Raw genomic sequence first — 19,530 nt, forward strand, 5'->3', positions numbered from 1 at the left:
CCCCTGATGAGTTGCCTCTCATAAGTGCTTTGGCCAGTATCTTTGCTAAGTTGTGTCTGCTTAGGGTTTTTTTGTCAGATATGGAGAAAAATTGACTGAAAGGAGCTCTGCAGTCCTTTTGCCCTTTCGTAGCTGTTGTCTGGACAGGGATGCAGGTATCAACCTCATTCCAAAGCACCTCCTGCCCATCTGGGTGCCCCAGTCAGGAAACAAGCAGGCCAGGCCCTCATGGAAAGCCGAGGCTGCCTGTTTGCCATGAGAATGAAGTGAAACTTCACCTTTGATGACCTTTTCAGCTTGAAAATTTACTGCCTGGCATGAATAAACTGGGAAATCCTATGCCCTTGTGGGCCAGACCAGGCAGGGCTCCCCCAGTGCAGCCTTTCCTTGAGAGCACAATCTTACTCCTGAGGGGACTGGGAGCTGTGGAACCTGCTGCTCTAGCAGAGCACTGCTGACCTACCGAGTTCATTTTTTACTAAACCCAAACAAATTTGAGGCCTTGGGTCCAGCATGTGCATCCTGCCTGTGAGGGAAGCCTCCAGCCTGCTGTGCATGAGGGAAGAGGTCACTAGGTTAGGTTTGCTTAACTTACCCATCCCACACAAATAAAACCTCTGAACCTTCCCTGTTTTGGCTCTTCCACTGACAGAAATCCAGGGAGTCACAATTTCTGAGAAGGATCTTGGTAAGAGCAGAGCTTGTGGATCACACAGAGGGCTGTGGTGGTGTTATGGCTGTGACTTCTGCCTTTTGCCAGGATTTATGGAGTGACCTGCATCATTTGCTGATGTTCTCAGCCTCTCAGAGGACATTCCCTTAAGCTCACTGACAGTAGCAGAGATGTTTCTGGCTTCCATGAGTTTTGATGTGAATGGTGTTTCTTCTGCTCACAGGACAATGTGTGTTTTGGCTGCTACCACTGGCACTTGTCCTTGGGATCTGTCACAGCTATCTCCTGTGCCTGGAGTTGTTTATCCCTCCTCCTGCTCCCTGACTTGGCAGCACAGAAAATCCAACAGAGATTCCTCTATCCCAGGACAAAACACCACATTCCTGATAAGAGCCTTCCTCTCTTCCAAGCCTGCTTTGCTGCCTTGAGCTGCTCCAGAAATGTTGACAAGTGATCTTCTGCACAATTGCTGTGATTTTTTCATTGGAAGCAGGTTGTGATAGCTTTCCAGGCTGGGATAAACCCCTTCCCAAACCACCTTTCCTTCAGGGAAATAGAATAAACAGTTAAGTTTCTTCTGGGAGGCAGGAGCAGCTTCCAGCCTGCCACAGGTACAGGTCCCCACATGTGGCCAGGGAGGTGGAGCAGCCCATGGGCAGGAGCTGTTCCCTGTGGAAAAGGAGCAGGAATAGAGCTGGGGAAAACCCTCCTGCTTGAGGAGGTGATTTTGGGACAGTGTTTTTCTAGGACGAGGCTTGGGGTGGCGATGGAGGACCTGATTCCAAACCAGGGCTCCGTGCCAGCTTGGGGAATAGGCACTGCCAGGCTCTCCTTAGTCAGTGAGGTCACCAAGAGGTGTTGAGGGATGGATCCCTCAGCGCATTCAGGCTTCCACCTCCATCCCTCACAGCTCTGTGTGTGACCCAGGTTCACAGGGCAGGCCCCAGACACTTCCCATGAGCTTTTTTCTTCAGCTTTTCTTTTTGAGCCACATGCTGATTTTTGGTTTCACTTTCCCATGAAACTCTCGGATGACCGAGGCAGCACTCCCGTGAATCCTGCTGCGTTGCAATTTCATTCATCCTGCTTAAAACGCTTTCTCTCAGCATGGCTTGGGAGTGATAAAGAGCCAGGACAAAAGCTGAGCAAAGGCAGCAGCCCACCTCCCTTCCTGGGCTTGCACATGCCCCTCAGCATCCCTGGCTCTGGCTGCTTCCCCCCATCCCAAACTCCATGGGGTCCCTTTGCTGCTTGCATTTGGGAAGCACTGGAGGAGGATGGAGATGCTGTGGTGCTGTTTTGGTCTGGCTTTGATCAGGAGTTGGCTCCCCAGCCTGACTTGGGATGGGAATTGCATCATCTCACACGCCTGTCCCGTCCCACTCCTCCATCTTGGGAGCCTACAGCAGGAAAAGAACACGTGAAAAAAAGTGACCAAACCTCCCCATATTTAGACTTTGAGCCGTGGTGTCTCTGTGATGCACCTGGTGCAGTGGCTTTGCACCCCGGGGCTCCGGATTTGGCACCCACCCCCCCGAAGGGCGCGGGGATGCCGCCCACTCCAGATCCCCAAAGCACGTGAGGTGGCAGGAAGTGGGTTTGTCCCCAACCACAGCCCAGCCAGGCGCTGAGGGAGGCCAGGGGTTGCCACAGGGTGACAGATCAGCGGTGGCAAGTGAGAACGGGAGGTGTTGGTAGTTTTTTTCCTTTCCTTGCTCTGGCAGGGTTCAAAACAACACCATTAGACACAAATCTTCCTCCTGTAAGAGGAGTGACAGTGGAAAAGGGAGATCATCCAAAGGGATAATGGGGGTTCCAACCTCTGCCCTCATGTTTTGCTTTCCACGTGCTTAGGTTTTTTGTCTGGCCAGTCCTCTGGACTCGGGAGATGCTGGGAAGCAGCTGCATGACTCTGACTGGTGATAAGGTGGTTGCCAAAAGACCCAGCAGGGCTGGGCACAGACTCCTTGGCACCAGCAGCACAGATAGCTTAACTTTGGTGGGGCAACCTCCCAGTTAAAACTCGCAGGTGCAGGGTTCTTCCCCTGGCCACCTGCCTCCATGGGTGCTTGAAAAAATTGTTTCCAGGAGTAATTGAGCTTAATTAGAGCTTGAATTCCCTGGAGGTGGGATGCTCAGAGATGCACAGGGGACTGAAATAATCTGATGGGGCAATTTCCTGCTAGGTCTCACCCTGTCTGAGGTTTTTTTCATGGGATCTCATGTTGTCCTTTAGATGGGGATGGAGTTTTTTCCCTGGGAATGCTGGCTTTGGTGTACCTCACTTTTCTGACTCTGGGGAAAACGGGATAAAGGGGACGGAATGACCAAAAAGCCTTTATGCTGTCCAGGGAGATGAGGAATAAAGGTCACTTTAGTCATCACAGTAAAGATAAAATGAATATACTCTTGACCACAGGCTCTTGGGATCCTAAAGGAAAATGGGCTCTGCATGGAGACTCCTAAAATGAGGCTTAAAATCAGGCTCCAGCAAGTGTGATCGCAAAGACCCCTCAGTCTGAAATCAAGGAGTGCCTGGGTGCCTCCAGTCCCCTGTCCATGGCATTCAACCCCTGGCAGGTCATCACTGGCCACTGCCAGCTGTCGGGGGAGAGCACCCCAGTGACCCTTTGCTCCCCTGCTCCCACAGAAGTATCCAGAAAATCCCCCCCCCAATCCTTCTTCCAGTACTGGATGAACGTGCCAGGAGAGGCAGTGCCAAAACAAGCCGGGGGAGGGCCAGCACAGCAATAAAAGCTTTATAAAAGGCATTTATTCCTCCATGGCTCCCTGCATGGCTTGAAGAGCCTTTCCCCTGGAGAGCTGTACCCCCAAGAGCAGCCTGAGCCCCTGGGCCTGGCTCTGCTCTGTCTCGCTTGATTTCCACGGGGTGCTTGGGTGGTTTATCGTTTTGGAGGAATATGATTCATGAACTCCAGCGTGATAAGGATGAGGGAGGAAAGAAAAGCCACGTCAACCTGAAGGAATGTGGCTGGTAGAGAGCCCAGCCTGAGGCTGGCAAAAGCCCTGGGAGAGAGGATCAGGCGTAAAAAGAGACAAGATGAGAACATGTGCCTGAAAAAAATAGCTGAAAGCCTCCCATGCTGCTTCAGGGGCTCTTGTCCCTCAGTGCACTGCAGCTCTGAGGGCATGGGATGGCTCCAGATAAACTCCATGGACATGGGTCAGCCAAACTTCCTAACTGGGGATAATTGATGGCCCAAGCTGCTGTGTGTGCACTGGGCTGACTGTGCTCCCAAGGCTCTAGACCACTGCTCTGCTTCCCCAAGGACCAGGAACCAGCATGGGGTCTGGGAGCCATGCCAGCCATCCCAAAGCAAGCTCCTGTGTGAGTGGCAGGTGAGGGAAGCATTGTCCCTTTGTCCCCCTGTTCTGCTGGGCACATGGCTTGGGCAGCCGATGCCATGCCGAGATTTCCTTCACCTGTGGGAATGAGGGTGGCAGGGAAAGCCCTGACCTGGTTCTTGCCGCCCCCTGTGCAAACACGTCATATTTGCCATCCTGGCGAACACAGCCCCTTTATAAAGGCAGCCAAATTTGGCTGTGATGAGAGAGCACGGCCATTATCAGAAAGAATTCCAGCTCTGGGATGTGCCAAGGCACACACAGGCAGACCTCTGCCCCTTGTTCCCATCCAGAATATCCTTCCTGAGGGCGGGGAGCTCCTGCTCTTGCAGCATCCCCAGGGAGTCCGTATCCTGCATACCCTCGGGGTGAGTCTGCTCTGAGATGTTCTGGGTGGATGTTATTTACAGCAGCATTTTTTAATTTATACCAAATCGCTCCCGGTGCCGGGAAAAAGCTGCTGAGGTGCTGGCAGGGTGCAGCTGGAGCACCCAAATGCCTGCAGCCCGTGAACCCCGCCAGTTGCCTCGGCACAAAGTCAATATTGACCCTCCGTCAGCAGCGGCACTCCCGCTGCCGAAGCAGAACAATGCCCAGCGCGTCCCTCCAGCACCGCCTCTCTGGGTCGGCTCTTCAAAAGTAATCAGCATTAAATTGTTGGGTCTGCTGGGGCTTTGTTGGAAATCAAATACGTGGGAAAAGCCGTGGAGAAAGAGAGCTCCAGCTGCTCTGCTTCTTACTCCTCACCCTTCTCTCCCTCCCCTGACCCAGCATCCATCCTCTCCCAGAGCACGCATCCCAGCTGGATCGCTGCAAGACAGAGACATCACTTCACATCCCTGTCACATCCCCAGCTCCTCGGAGGGCACTGTCGTGCCACAGCCGGGACATGGGAACTGGCAGCACCCCAGGGAAATAAAAGCTGAAGTGCTTTGAAGGCTTGGCCTCCGAAGGGGGAGGGTGATGGGGGAGCGGAGAGGAACCAAAACCCCGTAGCGGAGGAACAGGCAGAGGGTGAAGGGGAAGTGAAAGCAGCTGTGATTACTGAAAGCTCAGATGTGAAAGAGTGGCAGCCCTATCTTTGGGGCTCTCACTTCCCTGTCTGTGCAGGTTTTCTTGGCTTCGGGCTATTTTTTCACCCCGTTCCTGTCTTTGCTCATAAATTCCACCCTGGGGTGGGTGGGGAGGTAAGTGCCACGTGTGCCACCAGATTTTGGAGTCTGGGGACTGCTGAGCATCCCTGCATGGTGGGGTTTGGGGGGATCACCCAGCATCTCTGCCTGGAGGAGTTTGGGAGGGGTCACCCAGTATCCCTATATGGTGAGCTTTGGGGGGATCACCCAGCATCTCTGCCTGGAGGAGTTTGGGGGGTCACCCAGTATCCCTATATGGTGAGCTTTGGGGGGTTACCCAGCATCTCTGCATGGTGGGCTTTGGGGGGGATCACCCAGCATTCCTGGTCTGCTGAGTTTTGGGGACTGTTCCCTGCCAGGGATGCAGATGTACCCAAGCTGCATCACCCCTCTCCATCCCCTTTCCATCCCATGGCACACGGGCTGTATCTGCATGTTTGGCCTCCAAATAAGGAGGTATTTTAGTCTTTTAAGCAGACTCACAAATATGTGGTCCCTGTCCCCAAATATTGTCTGCAGGACTGTGCACCTGGTGGTGGGGCAGAGTGGGGTGTTTGGGTACATCAAGCACCTCAGTAAAAGCCTTTTTAACATGGAACACCGTCACCAAGGGTTGAAAAAGCTCCTGGTCTGCTGTCAAGCAAGGGTTTTCTTTCTCCAGAAATAATTAGTGATGCTTCCTCTAAATGGTCCTTACCCCTGCAACCTCCACGCTTAGTTTTGAGTAACAAAATTCTGCAGGTGTGTGGATTGAAGCAATTTACCAGCACTAATTAAAACAGTGCACACACACACACCTCCCCACCGCTGCCCCATCCCTGGAAAGAGTCAGCATAACTCAGCGGTGACCTCGGCTGGGCTGTGTGAATACTGTCCTCTGCGGGACCCCAAACCTGGGCTTAAAGTTAAGCCTGGGATTAGAGGCTGTGCTGAAGCCAGCAGGGTGAGTCCCTCGCTGTCCTGAATCAGCAGTGGCCGCACAGGGAAGCCCCAGAGCGGGCAGGGAGTCTGGCAGCTCGTGGGGTGTTGGATGCTCCAAGGAGGGAGTGGCCGAGGGTCCCCTGAGCTGCAGGGGACAGAAACCCCAGTAAAAATTAACACCGCTCCCACACGCACCCCCATTGGGTTTAACCCACTTAAACCTCTGTGCCTTGGCCTGTTGTGGAAGAAGCATCCTCGTTCTCCCCCAAAATTCTCCCAGGTCTGTCTCCCTTCCTTTTAAAGGCTGTTTTTTCCTCTTCCTCTGCTCTTTTAATGCTGCTGGGTCGATTTACCCTCGTTTCCACTATACTGGCCTTAAATTCCATAATTAACAGGTCAATGCAGTCAGTCCTGTTCCAGGGATGGCGAGGGAGGCGGCTCCTGCGCCGAGCTGAGGAGGGGATGCAGAAGGAAACATCTGGGGACTTTCCCTCTGAAATAAACCAACACAAGAAAGAAAGGATAATATAATTAGGCGGGGGGGAGAGGCAGAAGAAAAGTCACTCCCTGAAACCCAGCCCCTTTCATCCCGCGGGAGCTCGGCAGGGAGATCACAGGCGAAGCTGGGTCAGATGCACTGGAACATTTCCAGGCCTAAAGTGTTTAAATAGAAAGGTTATGTATTTGGGAGATTCATTTCATCTCTTAATTGGTTGTTTGTTTGTTTACATGACTCGGGAGCTCTTTTCTCGTGTTTGCTTTGCTGGCTCACTCAGCTGCTGAAAATCCCGGCCGGCCGCGTCCCGACCCGGCCAGTGCCGAGCGTGGGGCTGTCCTTCGGCTCCGGTCCTCCCCATGGCCCCTTCCCATCCCCCCGGAGCCGCGACCCTCCCGTGGCACCCAGATGTGCCGGTGGGATGCTCCAGCTGAGGCTCCACCGTGCCAGCATCTCCTCTTCCCTTGTGGAAATCAGGAGATGGTGGGGATGGACACCTATGGGCCAAAATTTGAGGCTCTCCCTCTCCCGAGCCTCCTGCCAGGCCCAGCGGAGGATGAGATTCAGAACGCCATGGGTTTGGGTTTGGTTTTCCCCCTGGCCTTGGTTCTTTGCTGGCTTCAGCCTGCACAAAATTTTGGAGCAAAATCAGCCATCTCCTACAATGGCTCTGGAGAGAAGTTTTAGAAATACCTGGAGAAGTGCAACAGTTTCTCTCTCACCCTCCTCTCTTGGCTGTATATACATTTTATGCTAATTTTCTCTTGGTTTTATCTCGGTTTATGTTAATTTCCCCCTTTCCAGGCGTGCCCAGACAATGGGCATGAGGTGCCCTGGGGCTCTTTGACCCAGCGGGTGTCCTGATGGCAGATAATCCCCTCCACCTCGTGCTTGGATGGGAGAACCTCTTTCCATCTCCCCCCCCTGGAGCCAGTGGATCTTTATTCCAGCCTGGCATCCATCCCCGGAGGGAAGAGGGGAAGCTGCGCAGATAAGGAGCAGCCACCCCCATGGATCAGTGGGATGACCTTGGGAGGAGGAGCCTCGGGGCGATGGGGAAGCCGAAGGTGAAGGAGGGGATCGTGCCCAAGATGAGCTGGCACCACCACCCTTGAAACGAGAGAAGTGTTTCCAAAACAGGCGGCTTGGCCCCAAAACACCTCCCGGCTCCTGCGGCTCTGCTGGAACTGATGTCAGCAGTGGCCACGTGTGTTTGGGAGGAGCTGATGGGCGTCAGTGCAGGAATGTGAGAATCTGGGGTTTTTTTTCCCATGGGTTTTTTGGTTGCAAATGTGTTCACATCTAGGGTTTTTTTTTTTTTTTTGTTGTTGTTGGTTTGGGGGTTTTTTTGTTTGTTTTTTGTTTTTTTTTTTTTCAAAATCAATCCCTTTCTCAGTCTTTGCTGGACGAAGAGGAATACACATTGCTGAGAGCTAAATCAGAGCCTCTGCTCCTCCTCCTCCTCCTCATCTCTCCTTCCTCCCTTTGAAGTCTGCATCAGCACTGATGATTAAAACCACCTTTAGGAGAAGTTTATTGCTTTATCCTCTGGAATTTCTTTTTCCTCCTGGACTTTTCAACTGCTGTCATGGAGAAGTTCTTCCCCATGTGCTGCTCACATGTTTTTGTGAGGATATGATGGAGATTTTAGGGAAGGCACTGTGAAAAACGCCATTCACTGTTGTTAAAATTTTAGAAGTTTAATAGTAATGAAAATAGTAATAACAGTTAGGAAAATAAGAGACAATAAAAAGCAAAGAATTATGGACATCCAGGTGCCCGGCACTCAGCCAAAAAGCACACGTTGCTAACAAAGTATTACCCCTTAAAAGCAATAGCCTGTTGCATATTCATGTATCTCTTACATGATTCAGACGTTCCTTTCAAACTAGGGTGTTTCTGCTTAATTTTAGCTTCCCCCCATCTTGTAAATCAACCTTCTTGGTTCCTCCAAGTCTGAGCTTTCCCGATAAGGAGGCAATAATTCTTCTCTTGGGATCTTGGTGTCTGTTGCTGTTATGTCTGTCCAGAGAGGATAATGCGGAGAATTTCTTGATTATCTTTACCATTCCTAGGGCTAGTTACAAAAAGTATCTTATATCACATCGTTTCTATTTTAATATTATGCTATAGCCTAAAAAACATATTCACCACACCACTTAAAAGAGATTAATACAGCAGTACTTAAAACAAATTAATACAGCATAACTTTCCAACATAACACTTTCCAACATCTAGTATTCATTTTAATATTTGAGAAGAGCCAATCATATAATATGCATTTTTCACAGCACCAGCTTACAACCATTGCAGGCTGTGATGGTGTCTCCAAGCTTTGAGGCTGTGAGAGCATCCTGTGCTGCCTCCCCAGTGTGTCCCCAGTCCCTTGGAGTCAAATCCAGCAGGACACAGCAACCCAGCCCCAGGCCATCCACTGAGCCCCATGAGATGTTTGGAGCATCAAGGAGGTCAGGAAGCCAGGAAGCCTCCAAGCTGGTGCTGCCCTGAGGTAGTGGGATGGGAGGACCAAAGGCTATGAGGAATTTTTCCCTTTTGCTGCAGGGTGTTGGGGAAAAAATGTGTCAGGATGTGGTGATGGGATTACCCTGCCACAGCCATGCTGGGTAATGGAACCTTCTCCAAAAATTCATCATTGTTTGGGGCTGAAAAGTCCTGCTGGGGCTAGAAGGTCCAAGCTGGACTTTTGAGCTGAGAATCACCTTCTGGAGAGCAGATGGGACCCTGCACTGAGCATAGGTCTTCTGCTGGTGCTGAGCTTCGATGGGAAAGCACTCAGTGGGTTTTGGGACTGTGGAGACCAGTGAAGGCTCATCCAGGATTTTCCTGGGCTGGAATTTATGTATGCCCCTGGCCAGCTGATGAAAAATCTGGAAAACCCAGGACCTGCCATGTCTTGCAGAGCCACTGGCTTGGTGTAGGCAAAGCCCAAGCCACTAATTACCTGCCTGAGGACAAAAAACTTGTGGATTTGTGTTTTCTTAGTGTCTGATCCAAGGAGGTCCCCATCCAAGTGGCACCAAGAGTGCCCCAGGGAGATCTGGCGTCCTTCTGGAGAACATGCAAAGCAGGAAAAGCTTTGAAAGCCAAGAGAAGGAAGAGGAGATCCCTGGGTGTCACTGAGCATCTCCTCCAGGCCTGGCTGATGCAATGTGAGCCCTTCCAAAGGCTGGGAAGCCCTGGGAAGTCCCCAGGAACTTTGGTGGCATCAAGGCCAGCTGCCAACTGGGGCTGGGGAGTCCCTAGCCCAGAGGCAGATGCTGAACTGGGGCCAAGCTGTGGTTCCCTGAGGGAAGGGCTGATCCAGCTGCTGTGGATCAGATGGCATCAGATATCCCTGAGGGAGGGTCAGCCAACCTCCTTCTAAAAGGTTTCCATGATGAGGACATGAGGTTGGGATGGGGAAGAGCAAGGCAGGGGGTCATTTCAGCCCTAACCCTGAGCAGCCATTCCTCTCCTCTCCCTGGCATGATAAAGCCATCCCTGAATTGGCAGTGTGCTTTTTCCCACCACCTCCTCATTCCCAGCCCTCTTTCCTGAGGGTTTCCACAACAAAAGCCCTGCTGGGGGAACTGGGGTCAGCCCCAAGTCGGTGTCCCAGTAACAGAGGGATGGAAGAGGACAGATTGTGCATCCAAGCAGTTGGCTGGGGGATGTCCTGTCCCACACTGGGCTGGAGAAGATCCTGCAGCCCCATCCAGGGATGCTGCAGCAGGCACAGCCAAGAGCCTCACTCATTTATTGTTATTTTCTTTTCCTTTGCAGGCACTGAAAATTGCTGCGTGGGAAGAGAGGTGTCTGAAGGTGATGAATGGCTTTGCTATGTTTGCCAAGGAGATGTTTTCCTTTGATGGGCACCAAAACACCTGGGCTTGCCCTTCCTGGCTGGAAGAGTGAAATTCCCTAAAACAGCTCACAAATACAGGCCAAATCGGTGGTTTCAGGAGAAAAAGAGGAAGGCTGGAGGGGAGAGGCCAGGCCCAGCAATCTGAGGTATGTGATGTCCTTGTGCTGCTTCTGTCCCAGCCCAGGGGATTTTCCACTGACCTGGATGTGAGGAGGGCACGCTCCATCCCTCCAACCAGTCCTGGCTCGGGGGAACTTGGTTAGATAATCATCCCTGAGCCTGGAGCAGGGGAACCACGCTGGGATGGAGGCTCCTAGGTCCCAGGGATGCAGCACCCCAACCTCAGCTCCTGGGTTTGCATGTTGAAGTTGGGGTTTTCCCGTAACAGGAAGATTGTGGCGTTGCCTCTGCTTCCTTGGAGGAGCAGCATTTGGGCTGTGAATCATGCCTTGGATAGCAGAGGGGAGATCTTCAGGGCTTGCTCCCTGCTCCTCTAAACGTCTGTCCATGCCTCCCTCCCTCCAATCCATCCATCCATCCATCTGTCTCTCCATCCCACCAAACCCAGGTGCTCCCTGTCATCCCAAGCTCTCTGCCACTGCTGCTTTCCTCCTTGAGGGTGGGATCACAGGGATTTGGGGCTTTGGATGTTGGTGCACATTGTTTATCCTGGTTTATCTGCTCTGTTTGGGATGTATTTGTACTTTCTTGTGGTACTTGTGAGGAGCAGAATCCAGGCACCTGTTGGGCTGCAAAAACTTCAGTGAGCTGGCATGGATGGATCTCTTCCATAAAACCATTTTTAAGCAGAGAAAAAAAAAAAAAAGGACACATATTTATAATATTTATTTATTTTTAATAGCTTTCTTTTTGTTTTTTTAAACTACTTAGCTGGTTCTTCAAGGCATTCCAGCCCCAGCAGCATCCCGTGGAGAGGAGTTCCCTGGATGAACATGCAGCCTTAGCTCACCTCTGCCAGGGCAGGGACCTGGCACTGGAGCATCACCAGTAATTTTCCACCCGTCTCCACACTGTGGAAATACACCCAGGCATGGAAAAAGCCTAGAAGGGAATAAAGAAGACACTTGGCCAGTAGAGCTTGGCTGGCTCCCAGCTCAAGGAACAGCTTCAGGTTCATCCCCAGCTCTCTAGTGCTTGGCAGGCTCGGCTGTCTCAGCTCCTACAAACGGGACAGGCCAGCAGCATTCCTGCCAAAACCCCGGGTCCTCCCGCTCCAACAGCTCCCTGCACCCCCGGGTTAGCTGCAAGACAAAAAGGGGGGAAAGTGGCCTTTTCGTGGGGTTTGGTTGGGATTTTTTCCTCCTTCTCACCGCAGAGAAAAGGAGAAGGAAATACTTGGCACGGAGGGCGGAGCGAGGGGGAGCTTGGGGACAGCGGGGATGTGGCAGTGGGAGGCGAGTGGGCCCTTTATGAGGCTCTAATTACTCCAGCCAAAACCCACATTCGCCTTGATGAGTGAAAAGAGGTTTTTACGAGGGCAGTAAGATGTCCCAGCCTGCCGGGGCGGTGATTGCCAGCCAATGGCCTGGGGCTCTCCGAGGAGCCGCTGGTGCTGCTGCTGCAATTCGACTCCAGCTCGGCAAGAGGGTCCGGCCGTTTCCCAACCTCGCGGTGCTAATCCCTCTTACCTCAGTGGTGCAGCAATAACCCCCGGAGCCACCACCACCTCCCGCTGCCGGCGGTGCAGAGCACACCATGTTCCCAGACAAGGCTCCTCACACCCTGCGCGGCCCCGGCAAACAAGAGCGGCTTCCCAAATCCCACGAGCATCCTTCCCCCAGCAGCTTTCCTTGGAAAACACCCTCGAAGAGTCACTGTCCCCAGCCCATTTCCTTGAAAACTCAGGTTGGTGTGAAAACGGTGCTGAAACAGGCTGGGAAGGGGGCAGCAAGGGCAGAGTGACCGAGGTCTGTGATATCCTCATGAGTCCAGAGAAGATAAGTGATGAGAGGGTGATGACTCACTGCCTCTTGTGCAAAACCCAGCACCATCCGATGCATCCAGCATGTCCAAAGATGTTTCTCCATAGAATTTCTCCTGACAGGGGAGGATGAGGGCGGCTTCAAAAAGCAATTCCTGGAAGAGGAAGCCACCCAAGACACCTAGACCACTCACTCTGCTGGGTGTAGAAGCTCACTGAGGCCTGATGTTTTCCTGGGATCCTCTCCTTCAGCCGATGGTAGTGGAGGATGGAAACCAATCAGTGAAATGTTGCTCCCACATCTAAGGCACAGGGTAGCAGTCAGTTCCTGGGGACAGGCAGGCCAAGCTGCAGGGTCAGGACTGGCAGGTCTGAGCAGGGGCAGGAGGGGGTTATTTGTTAGGGGTGGTCATGAAGGAAACAAGATATGCCCTTTCCCAAGGAGGCTGAAGGGAGCTGAAGACACCAGGATTTAGCCCCTGGGAAGAATGAGTCAGTCACAGGGGTGACCACAGGGATCTGTTATCACAAGGATCTGTTATTGGTGGAAAATCTGTCTCATGAGGGCATCAAAGCAGCTCCTTGTGTGCCAAAAGGAAGGGAGAAGGGGAGGAAAAGAGGACAAAGGTCCTCAGTGCCAGGCAAGGAGAGTTCTGTGGCCCCCAGCCTCTCTGGGATGGTGCAGGAGGGGGTTCAAAGCCCTGTGTCCTTCCATTTGAGAGCTTCTTCAGCCCATCCTGACAGCCCAGGGGCTGGGGGAGCTGGGAGGGGAAGGTCTCATTCTGACAGCACCACGGAGCCAGAGCTGGGCCCAGCGTGTGTTACTCACCTTTAAACTATGTGAGTAAACAGAGAAGGCTCCTCTTCCTGGTCCCACCTCAGCAATTAGGCTGCAGGCTGGAGCAGAGGAGCTTGAATCCACCCTGGCAGATCACAGGGATGCTCTGCTCTCTCTGCTGAATCCTCAGGCCAAGCCACCCTGGAGAGGAGGATGGTGAAGCTCCAGTTGGCCTCCTGGACCATCCCCTCCTATATGGAGCTTCTTGGAGATGTCCCACCAGGAGGAAAACACCCCTTTCCCATCACTTCTGGTGTTTTCACATGGGAATAAATCACATGGGACTCCATTTTCTTCATGGTGGAAAAAAAACTATTCTTTATTCGCATAACTCCTTTTCAAACAGTTTTACAGACCTCGTGTGTGACTCCAATGGGTTAGTAGCTTTCTTGTCAATTATTGATTGGTAACAAGTTGTTATTCTGTATTGATTAGTCACTCAAACCCCTGGGGCGTACGTGCAGGAAAAGTTGTTTGTGAGAGATAGTTTTCATTTTAATATTTAATGGTGTAAAAACAGTTTATGCAGGTGCCAGTTGTTTTTCACCCAGGAATAGATTGTTATGCTAATGAACTGCTCACAACAGGATTGCTTTCACATGGGAACTTGCCAAGTGCCTTAGAAGAAATGGCAGGCTAGCCAGAGCAGGCCTGATTTTATGAAGCCTTTCTTTTCGATTTTTCTGCATTACTGCAACATTTTTATAACTGTGTTACCATTTTTCGATGCTGAGCAGCAGCGACACTCATGGCTCACTGTGACGTGGGGGAAGTGGAGCCAACTGGGAAGAATTCAGTTGGGAGACTCGGCACCAGCTGGGAGGAAGAAGAGATGATCCCACAGGAAAGGGACCTCCCTGCTGGCACAGCAAAAGCCTCTGAGCTCCAGGGATTTGGTGGCCACCACTGCAACAGTGAGTCCCATTGGATCCTGATATCTTCCACTTTAGTCCTTGGGGTTCCCAGAGAGGCTTGGCTCTTCTCTGTGGAAAACCTTCATCCATCTTGGTGTCCTCTTCCCCACCAGTGCCTAGAGGAAGAGGAGAGACCACCCTGGACCATCCCCTAGAGGGAAGAGAGCAGCCTGCAGGGCAGAACTGGAGCCAGACCAGGGCCAGGGGATCTTGCAGAAGACTGAAGCGTTTCCAGGATTGCCAGTGGTCTCTGCAGGCAGGAGAGGGAATAAAATGGTCAAATTCCTCACAATTCCATGCCTGTCCTCCCACACAGAGTAAAGGAATGCGGGAGATACCGCAGCAATGCCATGCAAACACCCTGGAGAGGTGAACCTCCTCCTGACCCCAGCTAGGAGAGAACAAAAACTGTTTTAAAGACTTTTGGAGCATCTTGATACATCTGTGGGAGGCTTGTGGGCACTGGATGTGTGGGAAGCAGCTGATGGGTCGATAGCCTGCAGGAACACCGAACACATGGACATCAGAGATAAGTGGTGGAGGCAGAGTCCAGAGATGTTACAGAGACCTGTAGCCATTCCCACGCTGGGAATCATGTAGAAATAAATTAATTAACCATTCCAGAGCTTTAGGTACAGGCAACAACATCTCTGCTGGCACGGACACAGGGATTCTCTTTGGGAATGAGGCCAAGGATGTGAAGAGAAGGGGAAGAAGGTCCATGTGTTGCTGAGGTTCAAACTGGGTGACCTCAACCAGAGCAGAAACAAAGGGAGGGGAAAAAAAAACGAGGTAAGAAAGGCAGCTTCCTCAGGCTGAACCCTTGCAAGACTTACTCAGAGTTACATCATAGTGCTTATTAGGATGCAGATCCCTGAGAGCCATGGCTCCAGAGCCTCTGGAAGGATCCCTGGGGATGTGGGACTCCCTGGCCAGCAGCCAGGGTAGTAGGGATGGCACCCCAATCCCAGCTGTGCCACTGAGGCCAGCTTCCCAAACACGGGCACTGCTGCTGTCCCCACAGAGGGACTTGGCTTTGTTTGGGAGCCCAGGGAGGTGAGGGGTGTTTGGGCACGGGGCTGCCTCCTCTCTGTGCTCCTCTCAGTGTTCTGTGGCTGGCACTGCACAGCTGCTGCTGGCCAGAGCTGAGGACAGCTCACCAGCTTCCCTGAGCTGGCTGTCACCACACCCAAGGCTTTTCCAAGACCACAGAACTATTCCTCACCACACAGCACTGAGCAAGGTGGTTTCCCTGCCCTGGCTGCTCTCCTCCTCTGTACCAGGAATGCTGGGATGTCCCTGGAGGTGCCCAAGGAACAAACCCGGGTAGGGGGCTGCTTCCCCCTGGAAGGGCAGGATGCAGAGGTGGGGCTCACAGCCAGGAATCTCTGCTCTGTGGTGTGAGGTTCCTGCTGAAGGTCTTCTCTTGTGCCCCAGGATGCTGGTGCGAAACTGTGCCGTGGGACTGGCCTGGATGTTCCATGGGTATCCCTCCTTGGGTTTGGGGGTATTTCCTTCCTGCAGGCAGGGAGCAGGTGAGCCACCCCAGCGCCTGCATCCTGCCTGCTGAGAGAGCAGGGAGCGTGTCAGGAGCATCCCCAGTGCTGCCACCATGCCAGAACTTCCCACAGAGGAGCATCCAAACGTGCCAAGCTTAGCAACTCCAGCCAGGAATTCAGCGCTGGAGCTGTGGACTCCAGGCCGATGTCCCGATGCACATGTGGCTTTGCTCAGCTTTGGATGGGTTCCATCAGCCTGCAGGCTGCTCCAAGGAGCTTCTCCCTCCCTGCATCCTCCCCCAGGGTTTTGCAGGATTTCACGTCCTGTACTGGGAAACAAAAGCAAAAAGAAACACCACGGCTTTTTTATAATGAAGCGCAGGAACGGCGTGTGAATGCCCGGGCAGTAATTCAAGTGGGAACATGGAGCTGGAAAGCTTTCAGCTCCCAAACTCAACCCGAGCCTCAGCACTTGGCTTTGTGCTGCTCATTCATCCACAGGGTTATTTTTGGATTCCTCCTCCTGGGAGAACAGGATTAGTTTTGTTTGCAGTGTTCCTTGGAGAGCAGCTCGCTGAGGGAATGACTTAGCAGAGAAAAACCCTCTTGGCTGGTGGGGTCTGCTCGATTCCATGATTCTGGGTGGGAATGTGATGATCTTTCATGTCCCTTGGGGATTTATTCCCACTCTGCACTTGCTGGGGCTTGGCTATCTCATTACCTACGGATAATTATCTAGAGATAATGAGGTACCTGCATCTCTGGGTAGCTGGGCCTTGTCTTTATTGCTTTCCTGGGGCAGCAAGCAGAGTAAGCTGGGATTTTTATTTATTTACCAATAACTGTAGCCCTTGGCAGGATACAAATCAAAATTTTGAAGGAGATAAAGCTAGAAAAATGTTGGATGAGCAACCAGACTTGCCCATGCCATATTTCCTTAGAATCATAGAATGGTTTTGGTTGTAAGGGACTTTAAAAATCATCCAGTTCCTGACCTAATTTTCTCCTAGTTCAACCTAAAAGGGGATCTTAGAAGAGAAGAGAGAATAGAAGGAGAATATCTCCCATAGAAGGAGATCCAGAGCAAAGAGGGGTGGGAGAAGCTGTAAAGACCCACCCCAAAAAATTCTCAGCGTGTGGGATCTGACTTCCAGGACAGAGAGAGATGAGGGAGTTGGTATTTCAGAGGCTGTTTGGGTCTCCTTCTCTCACTGCCAGCAATCACTTGGAGGCTTGGAAGGAGCTGGCAGCTTCCAAGGCTTCAACTCCTTCTTGGCTCCAGAAGAAATGAGTGGGATGAGGAAACCTGGATCCCTCTCTTCACAATAAGTGTACTTTAAATTGAACCACAATGGCAGCTGTTGGGAGCCCTCCCTATAACCCTCCTTAGCCTTCCCTCCCGCTCTCCATCCCTTCATCCCTGTTTTCCTCTGTCCCTCTCCTGCAGCAGGCTGTGCATTGGGACTGTCTGTTCAGCTCTCTTATTCCAATTAGCTCTCTAATTAGAGCCTCATCAGGGGTGCTGCTGCCTCCGAGGATGTCTCCAAGGCGAGAGCTGCTAACGAGGCCGGGAAGTCCCTGGCAGGAGCCCCGGGGGTGGTGGGGTGGGATAAAGCTCCCTCTTGTCCTCTTGGACAGAGCAACAGATACTAGTGTCCCAAATTCCTTGCAGTGGGATGGAATTTTGGGATTTTTGGGGGGATTGAGGGGATTTGCCTTCATTCCGTTTGTGGGATGTGTTTCAGCTGTAGAGGAGGACCCCATCCATCTCCCACTCCCCTCCAAATGGCTCCTGAGCCAAAGAAACCATCTCTGTTTTGGCTCTGTTGGAGAATTTGGGGGATTGCCAGATGATTTGAGGCCTCCAGAGGGGTTCTCTGGTCCCTAGGAGCAAACCCAAGGTCATTTTGGAGGGCTGCAGTGTTTAAAACCAGGGAAGCTGTGCGCTTTGTGGCAGCGGGTGACCTTTGAATGCCACCTCTCCCTGTCACCAGGAGATCAGTTGAGCAGCTCATCTCTCCTGAACCTAAAGCATGACTTTATGGGGAAGCAAATCAAAGAGAAGAGGGGGAAAAAGAGAGGGAAAAGGAATGAAGGTAGATGTTCCTGGACAGATCTGCCCCAGGAAGAGGCAATGGACAGGCCTGTGAGCTGGGGGCCACCCGCCTTTCTCCATCCCTCGAGCCCCAGGCCAGCATCACTCTGGGTGCTGCCCCCCTAGAGGGGGTTAAATCCTTCTGGGGGGCTTAATTAGCACCGGGACAAAAAGGGGAGCAAAAGCTGGGACAAGAACCGACCATTTTTGGGGTATAGGAGAAGTGGTGTGGATGGGGAGCAGCAATGAACTCCGAGTGCTGCCTGGATGCCCATAATCCTACCTGGAGCCCCCACATCCCTGTGTCTGCCAGGGTGGACCCCAGGATGGGTGTCCCACAGGGACATGGAATGTGGGGACCCTGCAGGCACTGACAATGTGAAGCCAGCAGGTTTCCTGGGGGAGCCACAGCCCAAGCCCAGAAAACAACAGATTGAACAGAGGTGCTGAGAAGCCTCAAAAAGAGAATTGAAAACCACACGGCCAAAATTTGACTGAATCAGTCAAATCTTCACCTCCCCAGCAAGCCTGTGGGGATTCTGGGGCTGCTCCCATCACTGGGTACCAAACAGAGAGGATGCTGATGGCTGGAGGAGCAAAAAGGGTGGGAATGGCCGTGCCCTGAGTGGGAATCACCATCCACCTTTCCCCCAAAAACACGCTCCCAAGTCTTTAAAAATTAATATAAAAATTAAAGCTATTAAAGTTAAATAATGAGGGGTTTTTTTTGAAGTTGGTGTCTCCTGTTCCAGCAGGTTTGATGCCTCAGCAAGGAGCAGCTCAGATCATCTGAGTCGCTAGGGCAGAGATGAACCACACGGGAAGCTGAGAGAAGGAAATTCACAGGAGAAAGAGCAAAACAGCAGGTGTTTGCTGAGACAGCAGGTAGAAACTCCCCTCTCTGCAGCAGAGAAATGTAAGACTGAGACAATGTTGTTGAAATTTAGCTTTCAGAGTCCAGCTGGATGCCTGGCAGCAGGGATGGGGCCAAACCAGGATGAGGAAAGGTGATTCTTGAGTAAAGTTACGTAAATGTAGGAGCCAAGTCAAGCTTAAAGGGATTATCTGCCATTTTGAGGGAATTGTAATTCTGTTCAGTCAGGTCAAAATTAACACTGGTAGTTTCAATGCCCATAACTCTAAATAACAACCTGTATTATCCACCCATTCGCTTGTTTTAATATATATTAACTATTCTGTGTTGCACACTAATATATAACATCTCATAATTGAATGCAATAGCTATTCTCTAATTGCATTACCATTTGACCAAAGAGAATATTAATGGCAGCCCCTGATCGATGAGCTCCAGACAAAGCAGTGTGTGTAAACTTTGGAGCCAAGGGACTGGGAATTCCACTCCTGCTCCTCCCAGATCCTTGTTTTCTTTGCTGCTGCCACAAAACTGCTATAAATTAAAGCTGTAAGTGGAAAATAAAGCTTGTGAGGCCGAGGAGAGGAGACTTTAAAGCCTGCTTTCTCGGTCTTTGTTCAATGAAGTAATGAAAAAGGGAAATTATTTCTTTTTCACTTAGAAATCTTTATTTCTCACTGCCTGAGGGAGCTGAGCCTCTGTCACTCCTTCACTCCACGGCCTTGGGCAACGCAGTTAATCTCCCAGGATCTGTGTCACTGGGTTAATCATATTTACGTGCCTTTTATGAGGGTTAATGATTAGTCTGGGAATGTTTGCATGGACTTTTCCAGACGCGACTCCTTAGATAAACGCTCCGTGTAAATGCTGGGGGCTGGCAGGGGTTAAATGCAGCAGGAGGGGCTCTGCTTTGG

General features: G+C 51.7%; 1 long non-coding RNA gene across 1 annotated transcript; it reads left to right on the forward strand.

The window, feature by feature from the left end:
• The first annotated feature begins 9,118 nt into the window (after positions 1-9,118).
• On the forward strand, positions 9,119-15,489 carry LOC119705323. The gene is made up of 3 exons (XR_005258189.1): positions 9,119-9,759; positions 10,373-10,600; positions 11,346-15,489. It is a non-coding gene; the product is annotated as an uncharacterized LOC119705323 (long non-coding RNA).
• The last annotated feature ends 4,041 nt before the right edge of the window (positions 15,490-19,530 follow it).

Source organism: Motacilla alba, chromosome 10 (genome assembly GCF_015832195.1).
Source record: "Motacilla alba alba isolate MOTALB_02 chromosome 10, Motacilla_alba_V1.0_pri, whole genome shotgun sequence".
NCBI classification, from domain to species: domain Eukaryota; kingdom Metazoa; phylum Chordata; class Aves; order Passeriformes; family Motacillidae; genus Motacilla; species Motacilla alba.